Here is a 12,374-nt window from a genome sequence, read left to right on the forward strand (position 1 = left end):
CAGGAAGGCTTTTTGGAGAAGAGCATGACTCACTGGATTATTACAGAGGGATTTGGATTAGTCAGGTGGAGTGGAATGGGGGTGGGTTCCAAACCCTTCAGCACATTCCAAGGGAAGCCTCCAATCATCTCCTATCCCAGATAGAAGACACCTGGTCTCCTACTCATTTTTCCAGCCCTGAAACAAAAGAAAGCCACATTGGGTATAATCTCATCTATTTACTTACCTTTTTTTTTTTTTTTTAAAAAGGTGAGATTGAGTTCATGTTAATATGAATTCTTACCTGTGCCAGTTACTGAGCTAGATAGGTAGTTACACACATTGACACACAATTGTCAAAATAAAAATTGAGACACGCATTATAATAGCCATTCTCCAGAAGAGTAAACTAAGTTTCAGGGAGGTTAAGTGGGTTGTCTAGAGTAATGCAGCCTGTGAGTGACAGACTGGATTCAATCCGAGGGTTAGAGCCTATGTTTGCTCTCCTGCATCGGGTACCTTGCACATTAAACAAAGGAGCAGCTGAGAGGGAGCAGTAATCTTTCAGGAATAGAAACCGAAATAAAATTCCTAAGCACTGTGAAGAACTTAATGCAGCCCTGGATCGCTGTTAGTGACTCTTTCCTTCCTGGTGCTCTCTCCACTTCACAGGATCCTGAAATGTCACACATCTGACTGCCAAAGGGCACAGCATGGGATCCTTCTCCCCAGTTTGCTATGACATAAGGGGGGCTCAGTTCTAAACACTAGACCTGATACTGTGTAATGGTAATATCCACCTTGAGCTTACACATGTATTATCTGATATGATTTTCACCACTGTGCTGTTGAGGTTGACAGAGTGGGTGCTAATTTTATTATCACCCATTTAAAAATCCAGAGAGACTGGATGCTTTGTTCGAGTCACATAACACAGGGAACACATGGCAATGCCAGGAACAGAACCCGGGACCGACCAAAGCAGGATGAATGAAGTCATTACTGAGAAGTCAAAATTTCAGCTTCTAGTGTGCTGGCAAGAGCAGAGCGATTAAGGAAGAGAGAAAGCAGAGCAGCTGCTCTCACCAAATCCTGAACATTTAGGGTTGGAAAGAACCTGAGGCTTCATCTGGTGTAATAGGCCTCCGTGACAGCCGGACAACTGTGTGGGCCTAGAGGCCAGCGGGAGACAAACAGCCTGTAACATGTCTACTAGCAAAGAGGGCCAATGGGAGTGTTGGGGACACTGGCACAGCACTGATGGGATGGGATTTACAGCGCATTTAGGAATGTCTCTCCCCACTGGAAGGGAGGATTGTCACAAGGGTGCAAATCAGTGCTTCCGGTCCGATGCTGAGATGGGCTAGAAGTCAAGCAGTAGCACAGTTCTCCTGTGTTCTCTCCCAGAGTACAAACGAATGGTTCAGATTTGTCTCTACAAATAAATACTCCTTTCCCCCATTTTCAGGTACATTTAATCAAAAGATTATAAGAATTATTGTCAAGGAAAGAAGATATCTTGGCTCTAAGGACAGACAACAAGTTTGTTTTTATTTTGTCTATATCAATGAATACAGAAAGCCAAATGGAAAATTGTCAGAGATTCACAGAAACACTCAAGAAGGAATTTAAATCTACTCCCAGGGAACCACTATCATATTTGTGAATATACGTGCACACATGTGTGTGACCGTGTGTATGAAAAACAGAGAGTATTCCGCCAAAATATATGTTTAATGTTGCTTGTCCATTATCACTTCTTTCTGTCTGATGACATATTTTTTTTTAATTAAAATTTTTTGGAGATAATTGTAGTTTCACACACATTTTTAAGAAATATACAGAGAGTTCCCTTGTGTTCTTTATCTAGTCTCCTGCCATGAAAACATCTTGGAAATCTATGGTCAAATAACAAAACTAGAATATTGGCATTAAAACAGTGAAGATACAGAACACTTCCTCAGCACAACGATCCTTCAGGCTGCCCTTTGTAGTCACATCCACTTCCCTCCCATCCCCATCCCCTCTTTAACCCCTGGTAACCACTTGTCTGTTTTCCATTTTCATAATTTTCTCAATTTCATGAATGCTATATGAATGGAATGACACAGTATGTAATCTTCTGGAATTAGCTTTTTCCAACCAGTCTAATTCTCTGGAGACTTCTTCAGGTTGCTACATGATTTGTTGAATAGTGTTCCAGGGTACTGATGTACCAAAGTTTGTTTAACCTTTCACCTATTGAAGGATATCTGGGCTCTTTTTTGTATTTGTCTATTACAAATAAACATTCATGTACAGGTATTTGTGTGAACATAAATGTCCATTTGTCCAGGATAAATGCCTAGCAGAATGATAGCTGGGTTATGTTGTGGTTATATGTCTGGTTTTGCCAAAATGCTTTCCGGAGTAGCTGTACCACTTTCCATTCCCACAAGCAATGTCTGATTCTAGTTTGTCTACATCATCACCAGCATTTGGTGTTCTCACTTTTTTATTTTAGCATATCTGATAGGTGTACAATGATATCCCATGTTAGTTTTGGTTAGCATTTCCCCAATGGCTATGGATGTTGAACACATTTCATGTTTTATTTGCCATCTGTATATCCTCTTCATGAGTTCTGTCATCTTCTAATTGACTCTTTTGCTTTTTTATTATTGAGTTTTGAGAGTTCTTTATCTAGTCTAGATACCATTCCTTTATCAGATATGTGGTTGAAAATGTTTTCTCTTACTCTGTAACTTGCATTTTCATCTTCTTCACAAAGTCTTTTATAAGAGAAAGTTATTTAATTTTGATGAAATCCAACTTATCAACTTTCTCTTTCATGAGTCATACTTTTGACATCAAAAAACTCTGCCCAGCCCCAGATGATGATTTTCTCCTATGTTATTTTCCTAAGCATTGTATAGTTTTATACTTTCCACTTAAGACTATAATCCATTTTGAATTGCTTTTTGTACAGAAAAGGACTTAAGTCAAGGCAACTTTTTATTATTATTGTTGTTGTTGTTGTTGTTATTGCATGTGGATGTCTAATAGTGCCAGCACAACTTGTTGAAAAGACTATTTTTTCCTCCATGAAATTGCTTTGGCATCTTTTCCAGAAGTCAACTGAGAAATAATTTAAAAAGAAATCAGTTGGGCATATTTGTGTGGGTCTACTTCAGGGTTCTCTATTCTGTTCTGTTAATCCTTTTCTCTACTCTCTATCCCTCCACCAATACCACAATCTTGATTATAGTAATTATAGAAAACTTGAAATTGGGTAGGCTATTCCAGCTTTAATCTTGTTTTTCAAAATTACTGTAAGTTATACTAGTTCTTTTTCCTTTCTATACAAATTTGATAATTACATTGTAAATATCTACAAAAACATTCTTGCTGACATTTTGAAAGAAATTACATTAAACCTAAATATAAATTTTGGGGGAATTTGTATCTTTATTATTTTGAGTTATCTAATCCATAAACAAGGTCTATCTCTCCAGTTATTTAAATCTTATATATTTCTTGCATCCGTTTTGTATAACTTTCATCGTATAAATCCTGTATAGGTTTTGTTAGATTGACCACTATCTCTTTTTTCAAAAAAAGAAATGTTAAATGGCTAGCACATTTTAAATTTTGGTGGCTATTATTTCATTGCTAGTATATAGAAATGCACTTGCCTTTTGTATATTTATCCTGTATCCTTGCTGAACCTTGAAACCTTGCTGAATTCACTTACTAGGGGTTTTTTTCTGTATAGACAACACTGTCCTCTGTCAATAGGGGCAGCGTTAGTTCTTCCTTTCTAATATATATGCTTTCTATTTCCTTTCTAAACCCTATTTCCTTGGCTAAAATTTTCAGCACTATAGTAATGAGTTGAGAGTGAACATTTGTACCTTATTCCAAGTTTAAGGGAAAAAGCTTTCAGTCTTTCACCATTAAGTAGAATGTTAGCTCTAAGTTTTTGGTAGATTTTCTTTATGAAGTTAGGAAGTTTTCCTCTACTTCTATTTCTCTTCAGAGATTTTTATCATGAATGAATTGAATTTTGTCAAATGCTCTTTTGCCATTAATTGATATGCCATATAAATTTTTTCTTCTTTAGCCCATTATTATGGTAGAAATCATTTATTGATTTTCAAATATTGAAGCAATCTTGCATCCCTGGAATGAACCCAGTTGGTTATGGTGTATTATTATTTAACATGTTGCTGAATTCTATTTGCTAATATTTTGTTAAGGATTTTTGCATCTCTATTCATGAGTGATATTGATCTGCAGTGTGTGTGTATATGTGTCTGTCTGTCTGTCTGTGCTGTCTGTCTGATTTTGATTTTGCTATCAGGGTAATATTAGTTAAATAAAATGAGTTGGGAAAGTTTCTCTCTTCTATTTTCTGAAAGTTACTGTGTTTGGCTGGTGTTAATTTAAATGTTTGGTAGCATTCTTTAGAGAAACACTGCAGGCCTGGAAATTACTTTTTTGGGGAGTTTTTGAATTATGAATTCAACATCCTTAATAAACATAGTGCTATTCAGATTACCTATGTCATAGTGGTAAGTAAGGCAATTCATCTTTTTCAAGGAATTGTCTCATTTTATCTAAGCTGTCATATGTGTACAGAATTGTTCAGAGTAGTCCTTAATTACCTTTTTCATGTGTTCAGGGTTTGTAGTGATATTGTTTCATTCATGTTGGTAATTTGTGCCTTCACACTTTTTTCTTTGTTAGTCTTGCTGGAGGTTTGCTGATTTTTGATCTTTCGAAGTACCAAGTCTTTATTTTATTAATGGTTTTCCTGTTTTCAATTTCCTTAACCTTTGCTTTTATCTTTATCAAATCTTCCTTCTGCTTGCTTTATGGTACTTGTCTTTTTCTTGATATGTTTCATTTTTAGTGCTTTTTGTGGTTGCTCTAATGTTATCTTATACATATATACCTTCTCATAAACTATTGGTGTCATAATTTTACTGGTTGAGTGAAGTATAGAAATCTTACCTCCATTTTCATCCCTGTACTCTCATTTATAAGGAAATTGTCTTAAATATTTCCTCTACATACATTTAAAACCACAGTGTTCTAATTATGTTATACTTAATTATATAGTGTTATAATTATGTTATATTTAATTATAGTGTTATAATTATGCTTCAATTACCACACATAATTTAGAAAACTCAAGAGAAGAGAATCCTATTGTACTTGCATATATTTTTTGCTATTGCCTTCTTTCTTCTTTCCCGATATTCCAAGTTTCCTTTTTTCTTTCTTTCTTTCTTTTTTTTTTTCTTTTGCCATTATTTTAGGGTAGGTCTGTTTGTGACAAATTCTCCTACTAATCCTTTATCTGAAAATGTCTTCGTTTCCCTTTCATCCCTGTAGGATATTTTTCTGAAGATAGGATTTGGAGTTGATAGTTTTTTCCTTTTAGCACTTGAATAATAGTATGCCATACTTTTGGCCTTATGGTTTCTGATGAGAAATCCGGTGGATTTCTATTATTTTCCTCTATAAATAAAGTGTTCCTCTAGCTGCCTTCAGAAATATTTTGTCTTTAGTTTTCAGAATTTTAATTATAATATTTCTTGACATATTTCTTTGAGTTTGCTATGTGAAGTTTGCTCAGCATCTTGAATCTGTTGGTTTATGTCTCTGGCCAAATATTACAATATTTCTTCAAGTATTTTTCAAATGTCTGTTTTCAGGACTCCATTGACATTAATGTTATTTTTTTTTCATAGTCCTAAGGACTCCTGAGGCTCTGTTCTTTCTTTCTCTTTCTTCTTTCTTTCTTCCTTCTTTCTTTCCTTCCATTCTTCCTTCCTTTCTCTTTCCTTCCTTCTCTCATTTCTTTCTTTCTTTCTTTCTCTCTTTCTTTCGCTCTTTTTCTCTGTTATTTAGATTAGGTAAATTTGTTGTTTTGACTTCCATTTTACTTATTCTTTCCTCTGCTTTAACCATTCTTCTGTTGGGACCACCAACTGCAGTTATTATATCAGTTGTTGTATTGTTTGGTTCAAAAAATTTCCACTTAATTTTCTTTTTATATCTTTTCTTTCTTTATTGGGACCTTCATTTCCTTGCTGAAGCTTTCTGGGTTTTTTTTTTTCCATTTGTTTCCACTGTGTTTTTAGTTGCTCACGGAAGCAATTTTATTACAGCTACTTTAAAAATCTTTGACAGATAATTCTAGTATCTCTGTCATCACAGTGTTGGCATTTATTGATTGTTCCTGGTTCTTGGTATGATGAGGATTTTCAATTGAAATCTGGACATTTAGAGTATTGTGTTATGAGAACATAAATCTTATTTAAAACTTCTGCTTCAATTGTTTTTGTCCTGACACTTTTCTGGAAGGAAAAGTTGAGACACTGTCTCATTATTTCCAGGGAGAAGCAGAAGCTCAGATTCCCTACTTATCCTCTGTTGACACCTGGAAAAGGGGAGTTCCTTATTACTGTTGCAAGAGGGTAGATGTTCAGGCTCCCCATGTGGTCTGTAATGACACTGCATTGGAGAGTGAGCTTATTATCCTTAGAGAGTGGTGAAAGTCCTGATTTTCTCCTACTTCTCTGACAACATCCCAGCACAGAGTGGGAGGGACCCTCATTACTGGCGGATAGTGACAAATGACCACTAGCACTGAGGCAAGGGGGCCTGGTTACAGGCTGATAGGGTAAAGGTCCCAAATGTCTACATGGCTTTTGTGATACTACATGTGTATGGATGTTGCTACACCTTATAACAACCTTGCAAAGACGGAAATCTGAGCTCCCTACTTTCTTTGGCCTCTGCTAATGTGATCAGAGCTAGAGCTATAGTTTTTTCTGTGGTATTTGACTGGACTCGAGCATTTATTGTCTAAAGTTTCTCTGCCTTGCTAGGTGGCTCCTTTCCTGGTCTTTTGGCTGTAGAAAGCAGCTAGTACTCAGGCTTTTTTTTTTTTTTTTCTTTTGGCTGTGCCATTGGTATGTCAGACTGTTGACCTCTTTGATTCCAGGTCTGGGATATAAGAGGTAAAACAGAAAACAGGGGAACTTACCACTATGTCTTCACATCGCAAGATCTTTTGTTAGTCTTCCTTCCTCTTTCAGAGTCTTCTTATACATGTTTGATATATATAATGTCTAGAGTTCCGTGGTTATACTTTGTGAGAAAAATAGGAAGCCTTTGTTTACTGCCCATTGTTTTTGAAGCCCATCACAGTTCTTTAAACTGTAAACTGAGAAATGTGAGCAGACACGACAGACAACCATGCCTTGGAAAAGCATTCAATAGATATTCTTTTTTTTGTTGTTTTGAAGATTTGTTTACTTATTTAAAAGTGAGTGAGAGAGCATGCTTAGAAGAGGAGCAGAGGGAGAGGGAGAGAAAGTCCCAAGCAGATTCCTCACTGAGTGTGAGCCCAACATGGGGCTCAATCCCACCACCCTGAGATCGGGACCTGAGCTAAAATCTAGAGTTGGGTCCCTAACAAACCCGGCCACCCAAGTGCCCTCTCACATTTTTTTTTTTTTAAAGTGTTAATGATGCTAGAAAGCAATAGGTTAAGACCCCTGCAGGAATTCAGGCACCCATGTTTTTAGTGTTTAGATCAATAAGAGAGAGAGATTACATGGGGCTTGAACTCTCAACCCTGAGATGAAGACCTGAGCTAAAATCAAGAGTCAGATGCTTAACCAACTGAGCTACCCAGGTGCCCCTAGAGAGATATATTTTTAATAGAGCAGCTTCATAAACTTCTTCCTAAACAAACTGTAGTAGCAACAAGAAGGGCAGATTTTCTGGAGTTAGGTAACCTCTTCCAACCTAGAAAAAAATGTGGTAGAAGCCCACCACTGAAGCTCAAGCTGGAGGACCATCCTGAGGACTAAAAAGAAAAAAATTTTCAGTGTTTTTAAGCATCAAAATAGTGTTTCCATGTAGATCTTACCCTCTGCCTTCTATAACCAAAAACTTAGCCCCCAGACAAGTTGTTAAGCATTGTTCTCTGAAGTGTTTGATGTGATAAGAGGCCTGATGTGTAAGACAGAGAAGGGTGAATTTGCATAAGCCCTTGGTGATGGTTACAGTGCCCTTTTGCCCCTGCTGTGAAAACCATAATAAAGGCTTCAAGACTCAATAAACTGGAACCAAGAAGGTAGATTGAGGTAAAGAATTTAGAAGAGCATCTAGAGAAAATGGGAAGTTCAGAAAAGAAGGGTTAAGAAATAATTCTGAGATCTGCAAAAATTGAAAACTAGTAGGGAGAAAGGATTTATTCTCTGGAGGCAGACAGGCTTATTCTAACAGTAAATAAATAATTTCTGTCAGAATAAAATCTAACACTTATCCCTTAATATGAAGTAAAAACTCATTGAAGTTGGAATAAAACTGTTACATTTTCCTCCTCCTTTCATTCTATGTACAGACCTTTCAATTCTTTGTAGAAAGCAAGGTTATTACACCAAAAGATAAGTTAATGAAAGGACTGTATACTGCTCATATTGAAAAATATTTTGGGTTGGGTTTTTCGTTTTTGTTTTGTTGTTTATCTTCCAAGTTCTAGGATACTGATACACTAAGAAAAATCTGTACCAAACAAAAAAAATAAAAAAATTTGTCTGGAAACATAAAGGAACAAGGAGCAAAGACCTTTGGAAAAACACTAAGCAAATTACGTATGCTTGATATGCCCTAAGGCTGGCAGGGAAGGAGCACATTGTTTTTACTCACAGACAGTAAATACTTGCAGCCTTCATCCTTCTACTCTGGAGAAAGTCAGCCCCTGGCCATAGTCTCTGACTCTGCTCTTAGCTCTATAATGACAGCACCTAGATGGGCAAGGCTGAGTCCAATTTTAGCTAGACTTGTGTATCAAACTTCTTTGTTTCCTTAGCCTGGCTTCTCCCTCCCTCTTCTCAAGTACATCCCCCTGCTGCCCTTTATGGCTATACAGCACTCTGACTGCCCTGCATGGGACCTGACTAAATCATTTTCTGCTTTCTTCTCCCTATCCTTTATCTGAATGTCTAAAAACACTTTGCTCCAATAGATAATTACGGGTTGGTAGATTCAGTTAAAATACAGACCAGCTGTTCTGTTTCATCTTTGAGGTAAGACAACGTTTAGGACAAGTATCCATAACTCCAAAAGGATCTTTGGGAGTAGGGCAAATAGTAGGATGTCTGGTGTACAAAGATGCCTGTGCAGGACAAATGTCTGATAGGTAGATCCAAAGCATTTGACAGCAGATGAAAGCCATCATACTGGGCCAACTCCCTTCTCATCCATTACTAAGTCACTGTTGGATACCTCACTCCCAGATAATGGGGCAGTAACATTTCCTGAGGTGTGCGGTGCTGTGGGTCCTAAACAATGAAGCTGTTTCTAAAGGAATCTAAGGCAGTTTATACCAGTAGGATATTGTATAAATGATGAAGTATATGTTTTCCTCAGCTTTGGACATTTTGGTTATACTCCCATCCCTCAGAAAGAAATAAAGTTTATTAAACTCAAAATATGTTAGAAGTTGAAATTTAACCTCTATATTCCAATCTACCAGTCACTCCTTGAGATATAGTGATAGAAATCCTTTAATAGGTGAGAGTCAAGCATTTCCTGTCCCAGATAGGCAAGAATTGATGCATTGGCTTAGGTGTTTGTGACCTAGAATCAATTTGCTTCTTCCTTTGGAGTATTATCAAATAGGCATTTTCCCCCTTTATCTGTTTGGGTGTAAATAGAGAAACAGTTTAAATAACACAAATATGTTTCAAGTGGATATAGATTATAAAGTAGTAAGACTGAAAGAGACAAAAATAAAAACTGAATCCACGATGAAAATAAACCACCTTATGTTTTCTTGGAAATTTCTATGTACTAGATTCTATGCCAAGTACTTTTATATACCTTGGCTAACTGAATTCTCACAACAAACTTCTGATTTATTTATTTTTATGCTCATTTTACAGATGAAGAAACCATGATTTAAGAGTTCATCTAACTTGCTCAAGGCCTCACAGGAAGTCAGGATTGGAATCCAGTTCTCTCTTACCCTAAAACCGGTATTTCTAATTATCCAGCCTACTAATTATTACTAGCCTTGTAATCATTACCAGTAGGATTTAAAAAAAAAATTTCTTCCTTTCATTAATAAACAGATTGAGGTTTTCTATAAATCAGTCCTTTTCTTTGTTTATTTTGATTCATCTATAGAGCAAAATGCCCAAAGATATCATCCTACATAATTAGGTTTAAATTTCAGATATTTATGGCATATTATAATAATCACCGAAGAACAAGTAAACTGGAAAAAAAGTAAAATTACTGTCTCAATATTTTAATCTTATTGTAAAACAAATTAATGACCCATCTGAAATAACCATAATGATATTATTTAGGCCGAATAAATTTGCATGTTCCAAATACAAATATTTCATCACCTCTGAAATTAAGCACTATATTGTTTTAAAAAATCCTTCATTTCATGAGCAGAAAGATAATGGTGACCTATCTTTAGGGAAGATTATTTCCATTACTTTCTAATGGTCCATAAACTTTGCTTCCTCCCAAAGATAAATCATTCTGGTTACAGATTTATTAACATTAGAAAATAGACTTAGATTCAAACAGTTAAGTTGTATCAGTCAGTATAAGCTAGGTAATGCCCAGTAATAATAATAATGTCAATAACATAAAATTTTGTTGATTTAAAACAACAAAGATTATTTGTTGCTTTCTTTCAGATCAACAGGCAGCTCTGCTCATCCTAGTCATTCAAACACCCATGCTGTTGGAGCAGCTACCAGCTCAAATGTTGCCTGTTGAACACTTCTTTCCTGATTTTGACAGATGCTGTGGGTCCTTAGCCTGTCCCTTTGAATCCCTTTGTGTTGCTATGATGTCAGTCTGACTTTTCTCCAAAAATCAAATCTTGTATTTTTGTTGGAGAGTTGCCCTTAGGCTATCAGAAACCACTTTGCCTGCTTGCTGAGGGCGTGAAGTGATCCCAAAGGAACAAATTAACATTCCCCTCAGGGCCCTTAACAAAAACTGGCAAATGTGAGTGCCTAAATACACTAGCTCCCTTGCCCTTCAGCTGGGATAATTTTGAGGTATGTATAAATCACCAGAACTCCCCTTGGGGATCAAGTTTGAGTCTCCACTGTAGGAGCTGGTTTAATTGCATGGCCCTTAACAGCTGTCTGGGCTCCTCTGAATCACTCACCCCACTCTCCTGACGGTATCTGCCCCCACTAAATAAACTAGATCCACTCCATCCTTTTCTCAGAGTCTAGCTTCTGGAGACAACTAAGGTAATAAACAAGTGCCAGTTTAGAATAAATGCATTTTAAAATGGATACAATTGTAGAATTAAGACAAAGGATAAAGGAATAGCACCAACATGAGCTCTAAGGCGTTTTGTGGGATAATAGTGGTAGGGCCCCAGGAAGAGCACAGCGTTCCTGCAACATTCTCCACATGAAATACTTGCAGGAAAATACATTTTAAAAAATGCTTCATACTATAGCCCTCTTTCAGAGAACTGCAGTGTAAATTACCACAGTCCAAAAAATTTGTTTAATATCCTTTAGTTGAGAATTTCACAAATGTGTTTCACCACAGAAACTTTTCCCCCCCAAGGAACATTATAAATCACACTTTTAAAAAAAACACTAATTTAAACTGCACTCTGATTTTTAAATAATCAGATTTCACTAATTTAGAATTTGAAAATATTAGACCAAGCTAAAAGGTCACTATTTTTCAGTAAAGAATACATTTGCTAAGCCTTAGACATATTTCAAGAGGTTAATCTTAACTTACCTAAGAAAACAGCTTTTCAAAAACATTAGTGGAATCTATTGTTGTCTAAATGGAGGATGTCAACTTCAAGGGAATCTTACCTTTTTATTAAAGGATACAGTTTACTTCAAAATCTTAGGAGATGATCCGTTGTTTGACAAATAAATGTCTATTGAATGCCAGCTATGTATTGGACACAAAATATTTTCATAAATACTTTATATTGCAGATGAATTTTCATTCCAAATAGCTTTCCTATAGAAAGGAAAAGAATAAAATATCATTGAACTTAAGTCTGAGATACATCAGTTATTTCTGATTTTCTTTCTTATTTTTAACATTCATGAGTTTTAACATTGGGAATTTTTCCAACAGCTATTAAAAATTCAGATAATTACATGGTTTAAGATAGTTTCAATATAGCCTAACTTAATTGATTAAGATAGCTAAATATAATTTTGGAAGTGTTTTAATGCATATAATGTTTTAATGCACAGCTGTGGTGGGGTGGAAAAATTATTGGCCGTAAAATCAGAATTGACCAAATTTTATAGCCTGACAGGTCTGATAGCTGCATGACTTAATTTCTCTACATCTCAATTTCCACATCT

Source organism: Lontra canadensis, unplaced genomic scaffold (assembly GCF_010015895.1).
Source record: "Lontra canadensis isolate GAN:19392208 unplaced genomic scaffold, GSC_riverotter_1.0 scaffold14, whole genome shotgun sequence".
Lineage (NCBI taxonomy): Eukaryota > Metazoa > Chordata > Mammalia > Carnivora > Mustelidae > Lontra > Lontra canadensis.